Raw genomic sequence first — 17939 nt, forward strand, 5'->3', positions numbered from 1 at the left:
TGCCAGCACACTCAGGTCATGTTTTCTTTTTAATATTTTGTAGAAATGAGGACTCACTATGCTGTCCAGGCTGGTCTCAAACTCTTGGGCTTAAACGATCCTTTTTCCTTGGCTTCCCAAAGTGCTGGGATTACAGGTGCGAGCTACCCTTCCTGGCCTACTATTTTTATAATCATTCAAAAATATATAGAAGAAAGAAATATGTAAGAAAAAATAAAGAAAATGTATAAGAAAAGAAAGAAATGCATAAGAAAAAAATTAAAATCCCCTGTAATCAACCCTACCACATAGAATTAACCATTGTTAACATGGGACATCTTTTCTTCCATAATTTGTTCTACATATGCATATAAAGAAAAGGTAGAATTTAATATGTATATTTCTAAAGTTTTGGTAAAAAAGTCTTACAAGGACGGAGAAGATAACCTATGTATGTTTTTTAAAAGATCAAGATCAGTATCCCTATTTTTTGATGTAAGTATATGAGGAATCTTTTATCCATTTGTCCCCATTCACATGTCTAGTGTCCTAGCCCACCTTCCAGGCACCCAAATGCTTAAAGTCAGACTGAGCAGCAGAACAAGCGGCAGATGTGCTTCTTGGAGACAACAGGGCACATTGTGCGTGGTCTCACCTGCTGACCATTTTTACCATTCTCCGTGGAAACACTAAGGGATGGGTGGTGACCAACATTCCTGCACTTTTATAAACATTCACTGAGTAGTGAGTCACTCAGTCAAATATTTCCAAAAGCATAAGCAGATGACTTTTAAAAACACATTTACGTATTATTAAAAGCCGGGTCATCAAGACACTTTGCAAAGGCTGAGCACTTCAGTGGACACGTCATTCGTTTCATGTGCCGGAGGGAAATGTTGAGGTTAGGCTGCACCTAGGATGACCTGGTTTTACAGTGTGCTGCATTAAGGAAACCTTTACCTAGAGAGTTCTGAGGACAAATGGTCGCTGGTATCAGCTGAGATGGAGCAGACACTCATCCTCCAGTGACTCAGCATGACTCATCAGGGCTCCGAGGTTAGGCATAGATTCTGTAAATGACAGGGAGGCATTTTATTCACTTGAGCTACTACAGTGTTGGCTTTCCCAAACCATGAAAATGACTTAAATTGCAGAGGGGAAAAAAAATTGCAGAACTTTCTTTTTTTATCCCTTTGCGGATTGTTACTTTCCAGGCTAACCTGATCTATAATATCAAGAAAAAATAGAAAATTTGGGGAAACACAGACCCACAAGAAAATTTGGGGAGGTAATGCATATAATTAGTATCTTGGTTGTGGTTGTGGTTTCACATGTGTATGCTTATGTCCAGACTCATCAGGAGGTATGCATTAAACATATGCAATCTTTTGTCTGTCAATTATACCTCAATCAAGTTTAAAAAAAGGAAAATTGAATAGATATTATAAGAGATATAAAGTTTAAACCAGTGAAAGTCATAAAGGAAAATCTGACATCAAATGATGAGAATGCTAAGCAGTTCCAGGTATCAGGGAAGAGCAGCAGGTAAATGCAACGATAGGCTTCATGGGAAACAACTGCTGGAGTGGAGGATGTAAGACAAGCATGTCATAATACAAGAACGTCATATATATTCAAACTGGAGCTTCCTATTCATGCAGTAGATTGGAATCCTTATAGAATTTTAACTCCAGTGCCTAATAGTGGGTACAAGTCTCACCTTCCTCAACTCTGTGGGGCTGACTCATTTGCTTTCTGCCTCTCTGCTCAGCCATAAATCAACATAGAGTGTATTAAATTCCTGCAATGAACCCAGCTCTGTTCACCCACTCACTACTTATTTATTTATGCTTATGATTTGCACAAAGACATGGAAAGGAACGGTAGTCTTTACATTTCTTAAATATGCTTATTAATTAGGTCTGGGAGTTAGGGAAATGGGATAAAGGCATTCTGAAATCATTTTTTTTTAACTGAAGGAGCACCAGGTGAAAAAATTAATAAGTGATGAGGTAAGTTTGAAAGTAAAGTACAGCCTCTGGCCTGAGAAATTACAAGGAATAAATTAACTTAGTCTAGAACAAACTTTGGTATGGACTGGGAACAACCAGAGTACACATAATTACTGAAGAAGGTAGGTCTGCAGGGAGATATGGAAAACTAGGGGAAAATAAAAAAAACAGACAGTATAGGCTTTTAAAGTATGGAGATTAAAATGTACCTTAAACGCAATATGGAACCTTTGTATATTGTCAAGCAATAGTGAAGTTTTGCCAGCAATATTTAACCCAAGAAGAGCATACAGCACAGATATGGAGAATCGCCAGGAACCTTCAATGGTAGTACAGCTGTGAACAGATGTTAGCCTAATTTACAGTACCAGCAGTGAGAAGATAGAGAAGAGAGAAAAGCTGATTTCCATGTGTCTAACCTGGGAGATGAGCAAAGTGTTAGCTTCTAATAACTCTGAGTGGAAAAAAAAAAATGTTCCCCATCACGTATGACATCAAACCTAACTTTTTGATCTGGCTGCCAAAGCCCAACAAAAGTTGATTCTTTTCTCCCCATAATGCATTATTTCAGTCATTTCCCTTCTACTATACTTATTTAGTTGCTGCTATTCACCCAGCCAGTGCTAGGTACCAATTCATGGCATTAATCCAGACTTCAGTTCTGCTTCAAATGCCCTGCTCTGTAGCAGTTAGTGTCCCAACTTATATATCAAAATACAAAGTGCATTATTGGCTCTGGCTTATACTCCAGCATATGTTCACCTTCTTCCATCTATTCATAACAAATCTATCAGCATGTTCACATCCCATCAGTACTAAGAAAGACACTTCGAAAACTCCAATTCATCTCTCCTTTCTTATCCATAGTGTATCTCCTTTTTCAGCCCACACAAATAAATTTATACGGCCATAATTCTGTGGTTATTTAGCATTAATAGTTTTGTTCTCCCCTTGAATTGTATTGAAATGTTATCAAAAATAGAACTATACATTCTTCGGACTATTATCAAAAGCAGAACTGTATGTTCTATCTCTTGTGAGTCATCTGGTGCTGGACAAATACTACATATACTACCTGCTGTTTATAGTTAGGGGAATTCATAGCCAAAAATGAAATCCAAATATTTACTTTGCTTCATTAGTTCTCTTATATCATGAAAAATAAGAGTTTTGTTGTATCACTATTTTTTATTCTCTATATCGGTATACTCTCTTCCTCTGAGAATATTAAGAAGTATTTTTGTTCCAAGAAAACAATATTTTCAAGAAATATTGGTTCCAAGAAAACAACGTAGCCTACCTTAACTAGGGGAAAGCTGTCAGGTAAGAAAAACATAAGATGTATAAAGAAATAAACAAACAAGATCAAAGAAACATTTTTCAGTCCAGTAAACATACATTAAATTTCATAAAAGGTATTTAAATATGTGCAATATGAATGGAATATTCAAGTATTAGGATTAATCAGAAAAAGTATTTGCTTATTCATTTTATCTAGCAAAATCTATTGGATATCTATTAATATCAAACTCCTATATCAGAGGAGAGTCCCCATTTTCTCAGCCACAAAAAGAGTAATAACAGTACCTGTCTTGTAAAGTTGCAAGAATTACATGACTTTATTGCATAAAATGCTAAAATGAAAAGCTAACATGTGTGGTATTGATTTGGGTATAGGACAACAGAAGACAAAGAAACTTCATAGGAGGCTGGACAATTTGTGACAAAACTGTTATGGGTGGCTAGAAAAATAACAACTTGTGTTACATAGTGGCCAAAAGATGGGCACCACTGTCACCTGAGATAAAGAAAGAAAATAAATATGTAAACATGTGCTAGAAGGTTTCCAGGCAAAACATTGAAAGTGTGAATCAGTTCCTTTTAGATGCATTTGGAAAGGCTCTATGAGAAAGGTACAACCTCAGAAAACAACTGGACACCTTGCAAGCAGAATGAGAGGGAACATAGAAAACCAAAAGCTTATTGACTAAAACACTAAACTCTTTCCCTTCTCCATCTTCTCCAGCCAGTAGAAGATTTTCAGATTAGGTTATAGCCCCGTATCAAAGACCAAGGCAAGAGTGTAGCCATCTCCAGATGGTTTTAGTAGGCTATCGTACTGACAAAAACAGTATCTATAACATTTAGGGACATGGTCCCACAGATTTTAAGCAATACGCTTAAAATACTTGTAATTAAGTATAGAGAAAAGGATGTATTACAAATAATTGTGAGTATATTTTTGGGCAAATAGAGTTAACTGGAAACAGATATACAGAAAACCCACAAAGTTTTTGAGAGAGATGTATTAGCAAAAGTTGTACTACCCTGTTCTATGTGTAAAAATGCTTCTGGGTTTCCCATTTCTCAGACAGGAAGAAAGCTGAGAATGCTATTCCATCACCAAAAAACACATATTCTCCACTGTCCTTGTTGGATTTAGGTCCAAATTAAATGATCAAATTTTTTAAACTTTGAAAAGAAAATACACGATTTCCTATTGCATTACGTAAGGGAAATAATTTTTAAAATACAGACAGCATAAACCACAAACAAAAGGATAGATACATTTAAATTAACATTAAAACTTCCATGGATCAAAAATATAATTAAAAGAGTGTGAAAAATATAATTAAAAGAATGTGAAAATTAAAAGAGTGTGAAAAACTGGGAGAAGATATTTGAAATATACAGAAATAACAAAAAGTATAGTAAATATATATGAACTACCACAAATCAGCATAATAAAAAGCGAACACAATAGAGAAAGAAGGAAGAGATATGAACAGGGAGTTTACAGAAAAGGAAATCAAATGACCAACAGCATGTGAAAAGGTGCTCAAATTCACTAGATATCAGAGAAATGCAAAGTAACACACAAAAAGGGATACTATTTCATACCCATCAATTTTACAAAAATTAAAATATCGGCAAATATTTGTCAAAGTTTGAGAAATGGGAACTTTTAGCCATTGCTGGTAGAAAAATGCAAATTGGAACTGGTATAAACACTTGGAAAGCCACTGGCAATAGTTAGTAGGGTTTAAGGTGTGCATGCCATAAAATTTAACATTTCTACTTCTAGCAACAAGCCCTAGAATAATTCTTGCTCTGGATGCCAAGGAAATATGTATACAAGTTTCATACAGCATTATTTATAATCGCAAATAATTGGAAGCAACCCAAATATTCATCAACAGGTAATAGATAGACAAATTTATATTCCTACAATGAAATACTACACAACAGTGAAAAAAATGAACTAAAGCTTTGTGTCATGTATCAACATTAATGAACCCCACAAATATGATGTTGAATATATTTGTATATATACAATACACTACCACAAATAAGAGTTTTTTAATGTGCAAGAAATTCTTTGTAAAGTTTACACATATACATACATGTAGTAAAATTGGAAAGGTATCAATGGGAGTAAAAAATGATAAATTCTGGGAAACGGTATGCCTGAAGGAAAGCAAGTGAAATGTAATTGGGAAAGAGCACAAAGAGAAATTTGGCTACATCCCTAATGTTTCTCCTTAAACTTGGAGTTGTGGACATGGGTTGTCACTATATTAGTATTATATTTTAAACATGAGTATTATATTTTATACCTTACTTTATGGAAAATTTTAAATACATACAAAAGTAGAAAAATAGTATAACACAGCACTATGTATTATACATTATCCAGCTTCAACTATTGTAATTTCATAGACTACCTTGCTCAAGACATAGTCACATCAAAAACCCCACACAAGCATTATTTCTAAAGAAACTGAAAGAATTATATTTTTCATCCATTAATACCTCAACGTGAATAACACTTACTGGAGCCTTTCAGAGGGTGAAGAGTTGTGAGGAGGGAGAGGATCCGACAAAATAGCTAATGGGTACTAGGCTTAATAGCTGGGTGATGAAATAATCTGTACAACACACCCCCATAACACAAGCTTACCTATGTAACAAACCTACACTTGTACCCCTGAACTTAAAAGTTAAAATTTTTTTAATTTAAAAAATAAACAAAAATAAAAATAAAAAATCAGTATGTGTATCCAAAAGATAAGAACATTTTAATATAATCACAATACCATATTATGTCTTTAAAATTAGCAATACCTTAATATTGTCAAATGTATGAATTGTCCCAATTTTTTATTTTTTTAAAAAATTTGCTCAAATCCAAATTTATAACGTTTGGTTGGTACATGTCTTAAGTCTCTCTCAACCCATAGGTTTCACTCCACTTCATTTTCCTTTGCAGCTTATGTACCAAAAGAAAACTGATCATTTTTTCCTGTAGTGTTTCTCACAGTCTGAACTTTGCTGATCACATTCAATATTAATTGTTCCTCTGCCCCCCGAATTTCCTGTAATTTAGTCATGAGGCCTAGAGTCATGACTAGATTCAGGTTTGATTCATGGTAAGAATATTTTTTAAGTGACATAGTATGTTGCTATCAGGAAGTACATAATTTCTGTTTTTCTCCATGTTTGTGATGATAGCAGCAACTGATGATCATTACCTAATCCTGTCACTCATTTGTGGTTACAAAATTGTAATTTTCTAATGCTGTTATGTGTTCTTCATTTGTTAGCTGCAAGTCTCCTTTAAATAAAATCTTCCCTCATCAACTGTTTAAATTCAGTTCATATTGGAAATGAAGAGCAAATGCCTAATTCTTACCTTTTATATATCACTTTTCAAAATAATGAGTTGGTTCCCTAGCATTTTCCAAAGGCAATCAATGAGATTTTTGTTGTTGAAATGTTTCAGCCAGGAGCAGTGGCTCACATCTGTAATCCTAGCACTTTGGGAGGCCGAGGTGGGTGGATCGCTTGAGCCTAGGAGTTTGAGACCAGCCTTGACAACATGGTGAAGCATCATCTCTACCAAAAATACAAAAATTAGCCAGTCTCATAATCCAGTCTCAAAATAAATAAATAGATTAAAATTTAATAAAAAATATTTCATAATAAGTATTTTAATGAGTGAAAAACAGCCAATAGATTAGTTCTAGTTAATGAAATAACCCTCTGAAGAATTTTGAACAGGTTAAAAGGCAACAATAAGATAGGAATGTAGGAACTAGCAGTACTAAGGGAAGTGCTAGCCTTTAAATAGGAAAAATAGAAGAAACTGATATTGATCTAATAATATTTGTTTACTTGAATGTTTTAGAAATGAATCCAAAAAGAAATATTTAACAGTTGTATTTATTGAATGAACCTTTTGTAAAATAGGGGGATAAAAAGGCAAACCAAATATCTTCTTCATTTACTCACAGAATAAATGTGGCTTATGTAAATGTAAAGAAGGTGCCAGAAAAGGGGGTTCCATGAAACAAAGATTGTTCCGGGTGAATGGTGTGCATGCTGAAAGACCCTGCTAATCTGCGAAGGGTAGGTCACAAAATTGTCTAGCGGTGTCACAACGAAGGAGACACCATCTGTGGCATGATTCACATTATCCATAAATTTTAAAACAAAAAATCAATGGCTCAGAAGACAAACAACTATTCTTCCTATAGCAATCAGACCAATTTCTCCAAAGACCATCATAAGTAGCATACACAAAAGGCAATGTGCTAAAAATATTTAAAAGAGAATTTCACTGTCTCCCTTGCACTCTCACAATTCAGGCACCCAATATCTATTTTGGACATGAACCTTTCATGTAAAGGTGTGTACCTTGCCAGGAAGGAACGTGGCATACCACTTTATATCGCCATATTTCCAAGTTTTGGATGTTTTTTACCAAACGTTATTCTTTAGAATGGAAACATTGCAAAGATAGTACAGAGAGTTCCAACATATTCCACACCCAGTTACCCCTGTTATTAACATTTTATATTAGTATGGCATATTTATTAACAATTAATGAACCAATAGTGATACATTATGATTAGCTGAAGTCCATTATTCATTCAGACTTCCTCGGGTTTTCCCCAACATCTTTTTTCTCTTCCAGGATGCCATTACATTCAGCCATCATATCTGCTTAGGCTCCCCTTGGCGGTGCAGTTCCTCAGACCTGCCTTGTTTCTGATGACCTTGACCATGATGAAGAATATCAGACAAGTACTTTGTAGAACATTACTCAATTGGGATTTGTCTGATTTTTTTTTTCATGATTAGATTATGGTTAAGTGTTTTTGAAAGAAAAACCACAGAGATGAAGTGCTATTTTATCACGACATACCAACATATCATGGTACATACTATCATCATGACTTATATCCGATGATGTTGACCTTAATCACCTGGTTGAAGTAGTATTGGTCAAGTTTCTGCACAATAAATTACTCCACGCTTCACCTCTTTCCATAGTCTACTTTTTGAAAGGAAGTCAGTACACACAGGTCAGGCTTAAAGAGTGAGGAGTAATTCTTCACCTCCTTGAAGTAGAGTACCTAGATTATTTGGAATGACATATCATTTTTACAAGAGATACTGATCAGAATTCAGTGTCTCCCAGAGCAGCTCCAATGTGTTTGCATTTCACCCTGTCTCTATCCGCCTTAGGACTGGTATCCTTACTTTTTCCTCCCAGCCTCCTATATAACACGGCATCCTCTGTGTAGTAGTTCTCAAAGCGTGGTTCCCAGACAGGTGGCATCAGCATCACTTGGGAATTTGTTAGAAATGCAAATTCTTTGGCCCTACTCCACTCCAGAATTAGAAACTAGGAGTGGAGGCAAACAACCTGTTTTAATAAACCTTCCAAGTCATTCAGGTTTGTTATGGTGTTAGAAGTAAAGATAACCTGTTTTTCTTTCATTCCTACATTGCCCGCTCTTATGTCAAAATTCCCACTCCTTCATCCTATGGTTCTAGCGAGTCTCAGGTTTCCTTCCACACTGATATTGCATACACTGACCACCTGGTGTTAAGACCTTAATCTCAGAACTCTTTTCTTATTAAACGACCCCACAGACAACTCTGGAGACTTGGAAGATTCAGATATTAGACATCCTCCTGTTTTCATTATTAACACACTCCAACTAGTATCCTCCATCAAGGGGTCATTCTTGTTTCCGTTCTTCCTAATTTTGGACTGAATTCCTAAAAGGGACTTATTTTGATTGATATCCTGCTGTCTCCATTCTGCCCTTCTTAAGTAACACCAGTAGATTTCTCCTTAGACACTTACTGCCTGCTTGGGTGTGATGTGAGTTGCAAGGCCCTTATTTGAACTTGATCTCCAATAGTTAATTCTCTCCCTGGGAACCGCTGCCAGTGTCTTTGATTGTTCCAGGTTTCCACCCCTTCCTGCTGCTGCTCCCCTGTGTCCTGGGCTTCCATCTGGTCCCGGGAAGCATGTCCTGTCTCCTACTGGGAGCCATCGCTGACACTCAAGTTTCTTGATTGTTGCTGGTGCCAAGTTTCATTTACACAGTGCACCAAATGATGAATATCTTGAGACATTTTAAGAGTCGTTCAACAGCTGTATAGCAGTTCTTAAAAAGGTAGGGATAAAACAAAGGAGTACATACTCCCATATCATCCATTTTAACTTCACTCTATCACAAAACTATTGAACATAAAATTCTATGGCGTATAAAATATTCATTTCCTCATTCATAAGCGATTTATATGCTTTTTGGGGAGGACCGTTTATAGTCACAGTGTTTTCAAGGAAACTGCTTATAAAAGGATAGCTATTGGAAGGAATGCTAAATGTTAATTTGCACTGAAATATCATAAATTCAATCCATCAGGAGCTTACCGAAACCATGAATCAGCCAGAACCTATCCTCTCATTTATTGACTCACTCATTTGAAAAATATTTCCTGGCATATGCACAATACCTAATCATCCTTGTAGCAGCCTTTGTCATATTTGCATTGACATACCTTCCTACTTTTATCTTTTTTTGTAATTTTCCTCAGTAGCCATGTATTGCTATCATAAAAAAGAGAAGAAAAAAATTTTAAAACCAATGATTTAACATGCAAGGATACTTTTCTCAAAATTCCACCACAAACTCAGTCAACATAATAGTGAAATGTAAACAAGAATTTTTTAATTTTAAAATATTTAATTGGCAAATAAAAGATATATATATATATTCAAGGTGTACAATGTGATTATTTGATATACATATACATAGTGTACAGATTACCATAGCCAGTTAAGTAATACACTCATCACAACCCATAGTTACAATTTGTGTGAGGGTAGAGAAGGGTGAAGATGCTTATAATCTGCTCTTTTATCAAATTCCAGTAAACAATACAGTATTATTAACTATAATCACCACAGTGTACATCAGATCCCCGGAACTTATTCACCTTGTAACTGAAAGTTTATATCCATTGACCAAAATCTCCCATTTTCCTTACCTCCTGGCACCTACTATTCTACTTTCTGCTTCTATGAGTTCAGCCTTTTTAGATTCCAAACATCAGTGAGATCATACAGTTTTTGTTTTACCTGTACCCGGCTTATTTCATTCAGCATAATGTCCTCCAGATACTTCCATGTTGTTGCAAATGACAGGATTTCCTTCTTTTTATGGCTGAATTATATGTGTATGTGTGTGTGTATATATATGTGTGTGTATATATATATATAATTATTTATAAAACATAAAATACAAAATATTTTCTTTACCCATTCATCCAATAATGGATACTTAGGTTGCTTCTATATCTTGGTTATTGTGAATTAACGCTGTAACAATCATGGGAGTGTAGATATCTCTTGGAAACACTGCTTTATTTCCTTTCAATACATACCCAGAAGTGGGATTGCTAAATCATATAGTGGTTTTATTTTTAATTTTTGAAGGAACCTCTATACTGTTTACCTTATAGACTGTACCAGTTTACTTTCCCACCAACAATGTACAACAATGTTCCCTCTCCAACACTTCTTTTCTATTGTCTTTTTTACATAGACATCCTGACAGAGGTGAGTTGATAGCTCGTTGTGGTTTTAATTGGCATTTCACTGATGACTAGTGATGCTGAGCAACTTTTCATACACCTGTTGGCCATGTGCATGTCTTCTTTGGAAAAATGTCTATTCAGGTTATTTGCTCATTTTTTAATTTTGTTATTTGGGAATTTTTGCTATCAAGTTATATGAAGTCCTTATGTATTCTGAGTACTAACCGCTTATCAGATACATGGTTTCCAAATAGGCAACTTTTAAAACATTTTGTATGACTCATATCTTTATTTTTAAAGATGAAATGAACTCTCTTGTATATTCTTTGTCCATTCTTCATATGAAGTCATTAGACTGGATTTCCAGGATAAAAATCACTAGCTTAAAGGACATAAAAAATTTAAAGACTATCTATATTGCCAAAATTTGGTGACTTCAATTTATAGAAATATATACTCATTTATTAGTAATTATTACATTAATATAAATTTAGTGTCAAGTCTGAGTAAAATGCAATAATTTTTTTTAAATCACTCATAATGTGTCTTCTTAATTCATTGGTTTAGAAAATAGTCATTTCATTTCTTATTTTATGAATATGTACAGTTTTTTAATGTTAAGCATTCATAGAAATTGGGATAGAGATGTAGAGATAGAAATAGTAGTTGAAGATGTATATATAGAGCTGATATAGATAGAAATAGATATATCAATATATTAAAATTTAATGATGTCATCAGGAAATGTTTAAGTCATTATTTCACCAAAAGAAATTCTGTGGAACTCTATTCTGACACATTTTATTAGTGTTATCACAAAAAAAGTGGTCATATAAGTTAGGTAAACTCTGTGTTAAAATATGTTAGATTTGTTTGTTTGTCTTAGTATTATCTCACTGAACTAGCAAATGTACAATGTGAATCTTTCAGAAGCCATTATATTATGCAAAATTTTCCAAACTTTCCAGGCCACAAAATCATTTTTCAGACGAACATCAAATAAGAATATTGGTATATGGGACACACTTTAGGAAGCATGACTCTAGGTATTGTTTCGTATTTATTATTTTGCTGAGCACTGAGCATTTTTTATTAGTAGATTAACATCATTTTTAAGGTAATGTTGTTTCTTCTCTTATTTCTCTAACTATTGCTTCTGATTCTCTCATCTGTTCTATTTTTCCTTTTGGGGTTCTGATTACAATTTAGATTGAATCTTCTAGATATGGCTTTGCTATCTGTCCTATTTTCTTTCATATTTCTAATTTTATTGTCCTTTTCTCTTAAATCCTACTTATGTTTTCCATTATAACAACATTTTCCAAGGCCGGGCACAGAAGCTTGCGCCTGTAATCCCAGCATTTTGGGAAGCTGAGATGGGCAGATTAATTGAGGTCAGGAGTTCAAGACCAGCCTGGTCAACATGGTGAAACCTCGTATCTACTAAAAATACAAAAAATTAGCCGGGTATGGCAGTGTGCACCTGTAATCCCAGCCACTTGGGAGGCTGAGACAGGAGAATCGCTTGAGCCCGGGAGACAGAGGTTGCAGTGAGCTGAGATCACACCACTGCACTCCAGCCTGGGCAACAGAGTGTGACTGTCTAAAAAAAAGAATAAAATTTTCCATTCAGCACCTCCATCATGGTTCTCTATCTGGTGATTATGTCCTCATCATCCCACAATATTTCCTGATCTCCAATTCCTAGTCACAGAAGTTAGGATGTTTATTGCACATATGCAAATATTTTTCTAAATACTGATACTTTTAGATATTTTTCTAAAACTCCCTAATAGTAGCTTATGATCAAACCTATGAGAGACCTGTGAGACCTTCTCTTGATCAAACAAGCAATGAAAACATGTGTATTTAGTGCCAACATACCTCCCCAATTCAGATTTAGCAGCTCAAGTGAATTGGGGAGGAATCAGAAGCATGAAGTTTCAGCAGTAGACTATGATCTTTGGTCATTCCTCCAACACAATTGTAGAAACCACAAAGCCTAGGACATCTCTCCCCGACATGTGTGCACACATACACACCAAGTCTACAACTACACCCACAAGTACAAAGCCTGGGTCTTGTTCACCATAATTTCTCCAGTACATACCCAGAACTACACCTGACTCATAATAAGTTATTAGTAATCTTTTTGTTGCAAGTGACAAAAACCCAACTAGAAAACTAGAAACTAGATTAAGAATAAAGGAAAACGTTTGGCCTAATAAATTAGAAATTCAGAAGCGCATCTAGCTCTAGGTATCACTGGACCGAGTCTCAAATAATGTTGTCAGAGTTCAGTGTGTCTCTCTCTGTATTTCTCCAAGTGATAGTTTCAGTCTTAAGAGTTCACACTGGTCAAGTTTAGGGCCCTTATTTGCCTCTAAATCAAATTCTGTGGTTAGGCAGATGGAGTAAACTTTTGGAACAGCCTGCTACATGTAACCAACTTTGTCAGTATGGTTGAGAGGGGAAGGGCATCGTGGTATACTAGCCCATTACCACAAGTGAAGGAGAGACAAAGGAACCGGGGTAATGTTGCTGGTTAAAGGAGGAAAGAATTCTACGACTCGCTACCTCCATAAAGGGAGTGTTCAATTAATATATACTGAAAGGAGGAATAGTTTATCTCACAAATATTATAATTCTCCCTCAGGCTTCATGTTGTATGATTTCTGCTTTCAATCCTAAGCTCAATGATGATTTTAACCAGATTCACTTGAGAGCAAGCCACACATGAAGGTTTATCCTGAATCTTCCCTTCTTACTATGAATGAACTTCTCTAAAATTATGCTACTGTGCTGGGTGCAGTGGCTCATACCTGTAATCCCAGCACTTTGGGAGGCCAAGGCAGGCATATCACTTGAAGCCAGGAGTTCAAGACCAGCCTTGACAACAAAGGGAGACCCCATCTCCACTGATAATACAAAAATTAGCCAGGCATGGTAACACATGCTGCAATCCCAGCTACTAGGGAGGCTGAGGCACGAGAATCACTTGAACCCGGGAGGCGGAGGTTGCAGTGAGCCAAGATCTTGCCGCCACTGCACTCCAGCAAGATTCTGTCAAAAAGAAAATTATGTTACTGTGTATGAAATTCCTCACAAATACTATTGATGACTGCAGATTTCTTATTTACGTTTGGCTAATACAATGGTTTTGGTCACTTAAAGTACTAAGAAATAGTCCCAACCAATATTTAATGGATTTGCTAAGGTTTTTTATTACGCCTAGCACAGCAGTCAATGTGGACTAGCTTAAGGTCAGTTATAATGTATTCTAATACATCTCATACCATGCAACTAACATCAAGTAGATGGCTGAGAAAGAGACATGGAATTGTTATAAAGAACTCTTTTCAAACAATCACTTCTGATTTTATAAAATTTATGTCTGAGATTGGTTTATGCTTCTTAAACCCAGAAAAGCATAAGGACAAAAGAAGGACAGCAATTGCCTATGATTAGCAAACTATATTCACCTTGTAACCTCAACAATGACATTTTAGTTTATTTATAAAGGCACATCTTGTTGGAGCTACCTACATTTGGTTAACTCCTCTCTGTAAAATAAAATGTTTATATACTAGGCTTCAAGCCTACCTATGATTTAAAAAAAAAAATTGTGCTAACATCTAACTTAAAGGTAGATAGTTCAACAAAGAAACTATCTTTTCAGAGGAAAGATATGATTCCAAAAATTTCTCTGTGTTTTTTGCAACAATCTTTGGAAGACCTGAGAAATCTTCCTGTGCCTGTGATTTACTAGAAATCTGAAAAACGATTCAGTCCATTTTCTTACTGTTTTTCTAGGAATGGTTAATTTTGTAACTAAAAAGCCACTATGTTTAGACAGTTCTTATCCTAAACCTTTATATTTGTATAGAATTTTGGAGTCTAAGTACTTTCATTTCTATTATATTCATTTCTTTTGAGCTTTGTAACAATATTGTGAATTAAGAAGAATATCAAGGTAGGTTCTTATTTTAATGTACAATATAGATTATCCATAGTATCTGGAACCTGAAACCATTCTAGATTAAAATGTATCTAGAGTTTATGTCTCTTAAAACCAAAACACTGTAAGGACAAGAGAGGGAGAATGAATATACCATAGGCACACAGTTGCAATGCAATATTTTAATGGAGTTATTAAGCCACTCCATCACCAGCAAGAAGGCAACATCTTGTCAGTCTCTAATGAACTGAGTTGATTTAACCAGCCACTTGCCTGCAGGTGGATTACACCAACACCAAATACCACCACTATGATAAATCCTGCTTCGTTTATTGCCATAGCATTTTGTAAAATCAGGAACAATTGCTTGAAAAGAGCTTTTATAGAAATTCTAATGTTTAGATGTTTAAAATATTTAGACTCCCATTATAGAATCGTTTCAAATATATTTGTAACTTTAGGGAGTAAAATACATTATGAGGTACAACTTCAAGACCTCTCTCATCCTAACATCATTTCACACACACACACTCATTCAAACATTTACTAACTTCTGGCGTCTGCTTATAATGTAAGAAACTAGAAAGAGTGTGCTCCCACTGAAGGAAAAAAAAAAAAAAAGCTAGATAATTTGCAAAGTCACAACTATTTAAAACCCATCAAAGAAACGAACTCAAGGACAACTAACACATCCAAAAACTTCAAATAAAAGACAGAATGTGAGCACATGTGTGTCTGGAGAGGTGCTGGAAACTGATCAAACTAGTAGGAAGAATTCAGCTAAAATTCTTAATAAATTACTGTAGTCTTGCTGTGGGATAGCAAGAGAGTACAGAACTCCTGAGAATCGCACACAAAGACCCGCATCAGAAAGGGGACTGATATGGTTTGGCTACGTCCCCACCCAAATCTCATGTTGAATTGTGCTCCCATAATTCCCCCATGTTGTGGGAGGGACCCAGTGGGAGACAATTGAATCATGGGGGCGGTTTCCCCCATACTGTTCTCGTATAAGTCTCGCAAGATCTGCTGATTTTATAAGGGCTTTCCGCTTTGGCTTCTTTCTCCTTCTCTCTTCCCGCTGCCATGTAAGAAGTGCCTTTTGCCTTTCGCCATGATGGTGAGGCCTCCCCAGCCACGTGGAACTGTGAGTCCATTAAAACTATTTTTCTTCCCTGTCTCGTGTATGTCTTTATCAGGAGCTTTCTCCAGCATCTCCCCGTGCCCCCAGTCTTTCTTGTGATCACCTGGTGAGGTCTGTGGAGAGGAGTCTACTGAAGGATCTGAATTTTCCTGTGTGTGTGGCTCTCAGGAGCCCTATTCTCCCCAGTTGTTGGCACATGGCATGTGCATTCCTTGTTGTTGCTGCTCAGATTTATTCTTAGGTAGACACTGTGCCCCTGAATCTTCTGGGCAGGGTCTTCCTGGTGAACTTGCCTCTCACTCAATGATAGAAAGTTTCTAATGGTTTGGGCCCAGGACGAATCTCTCTCATCCAGGAGTAGAGAGTGCTTTTTCTTTCCTTCCCCCAGATGCACTGGATCTTCATCTGTGATCTGAAGGTCACAAATGTGCTGCCCTTTGCTCAGCAGATTAAGGACTCTGTCCTATAAAGGAGATAGAGAAGAAGGATCTGGATGCAGGTCCATGCCTTTCCTCACAGTGGCTGTTCTTGCTGTCCCAAGACAAAATGGTAATTTTGGCTCCAACAATATTAACAATTACATTAAACATCAATGATCTGGCCGGGTGCCCTGGCTCACACTTGTAATCCCAGAACTTTGGGAGGCCAAGGCAGATGAATCACCTGAGGTCAGGAGTTCGAGAAGAGCCTGGGCAACATGGTGAAGCCCCGTCTCTAATAAAAATACAAAAATTAGCCATGTGTGGTTACACACACCTGTATTCCCAGCTACTTGGGAGGCTGAGGCAGAAGAATCTCTTGAAACCAGGAGGCAGAGGTTGCAGTAAGCCGAGATCCTGCCACTGCACTCAAGTCTGGGTGACAGAGCAAGCCTCTGTCTCAAAAAAAAAAAAAAAAAAAAAATCAGTGATCTAAACACGCAAAAGACAATAAACGTAACCTTAGATTTAAAAAATCTTAAACTAAATGAATATAGCAAAGTTCCAGGAAGCAAGATCAATATACAAAAATTCATTCTATTTCTATATACTAACAATAAATAATTAGAAATTTAAATTTTAAAGTATTATTCCCAAAATATAATTCAATAAGCTATATCTCTTCTGGAAAATAAGTCATTTGCAATAGTATCTAAATATATGAAATGCTTAAGAATAAAACTGACAAAAGTTATACAAGACTTATACACTGAAAACTGAAAAGAACTGCTAAGAGAAATTAAAGAAGTCCTGGATAAAGGAAGTGACGTGTCATGTTCATGAATTCTTGGATTAGAAGACTGAATGTTGTTAAATGTCAGTTCTCTTCAATACTGATTTATATAGTCAATCCAATCTACGAAATAGTTTTGTGGAATTTGACGAGATGATTCTAAAATTTATATGAAAATGCATAGGACATAAAATAGCCAAAACAACTTTTAAAAAGAATAAAGAGAACCCATGCTATCTGATTTCAAGAGTAAATATAAAGCTATAATAATCAAGACAGTATGGTATTGGCAAAAAGATAAACAAATCACAATGGAACAGAATACAGTTCAGAGGTAAACATGTATGACTAATTCATATTTAGCAAAGTGTAAAGGCAATTAGTGGATAAAGAATACCCTTTTGAATTGGGTTCTGGGGCGGAGCAAGATGGCCGAATAGGAACAGCTCCAGTCTCCAACTCCCAGCGCGAGCGACACAGAAGACCAGTGATTTCTGCATTTTCAACTGAGGTACTGGGTTCATCTCACTGGGGAGTGCCAGACGATCGGTGCTGGTCAGCTGCTGCAGCCCGACCAGCAAGAGCTGAAGCAGGGGGAGGCATCGCCTCACCTGGGAAGCACAAGGGGGAAGGGAATCCCTTTTCCTAGCCAGGGGAACTGAGACACACAACACCTGGAAAATCGGGTAACTCCCACCCCAATACTGCGCTTTAAGCAAACAGGCACACCAGG

This window comes from Macaca fascicularis, chromosome 18 (assembly GCF_037993035.2).
Source record: "Macaca fascicularis isolate 582-1 chromosome 18, T2T-MFA8v1.1".
Taxonomy (NCBI): domain Eukaryota; kingdom Metazoa; phylum Chordata; class Mammalia; order Primates; family Cercopithecidae; genus Macaca; species Macaca fascicularis.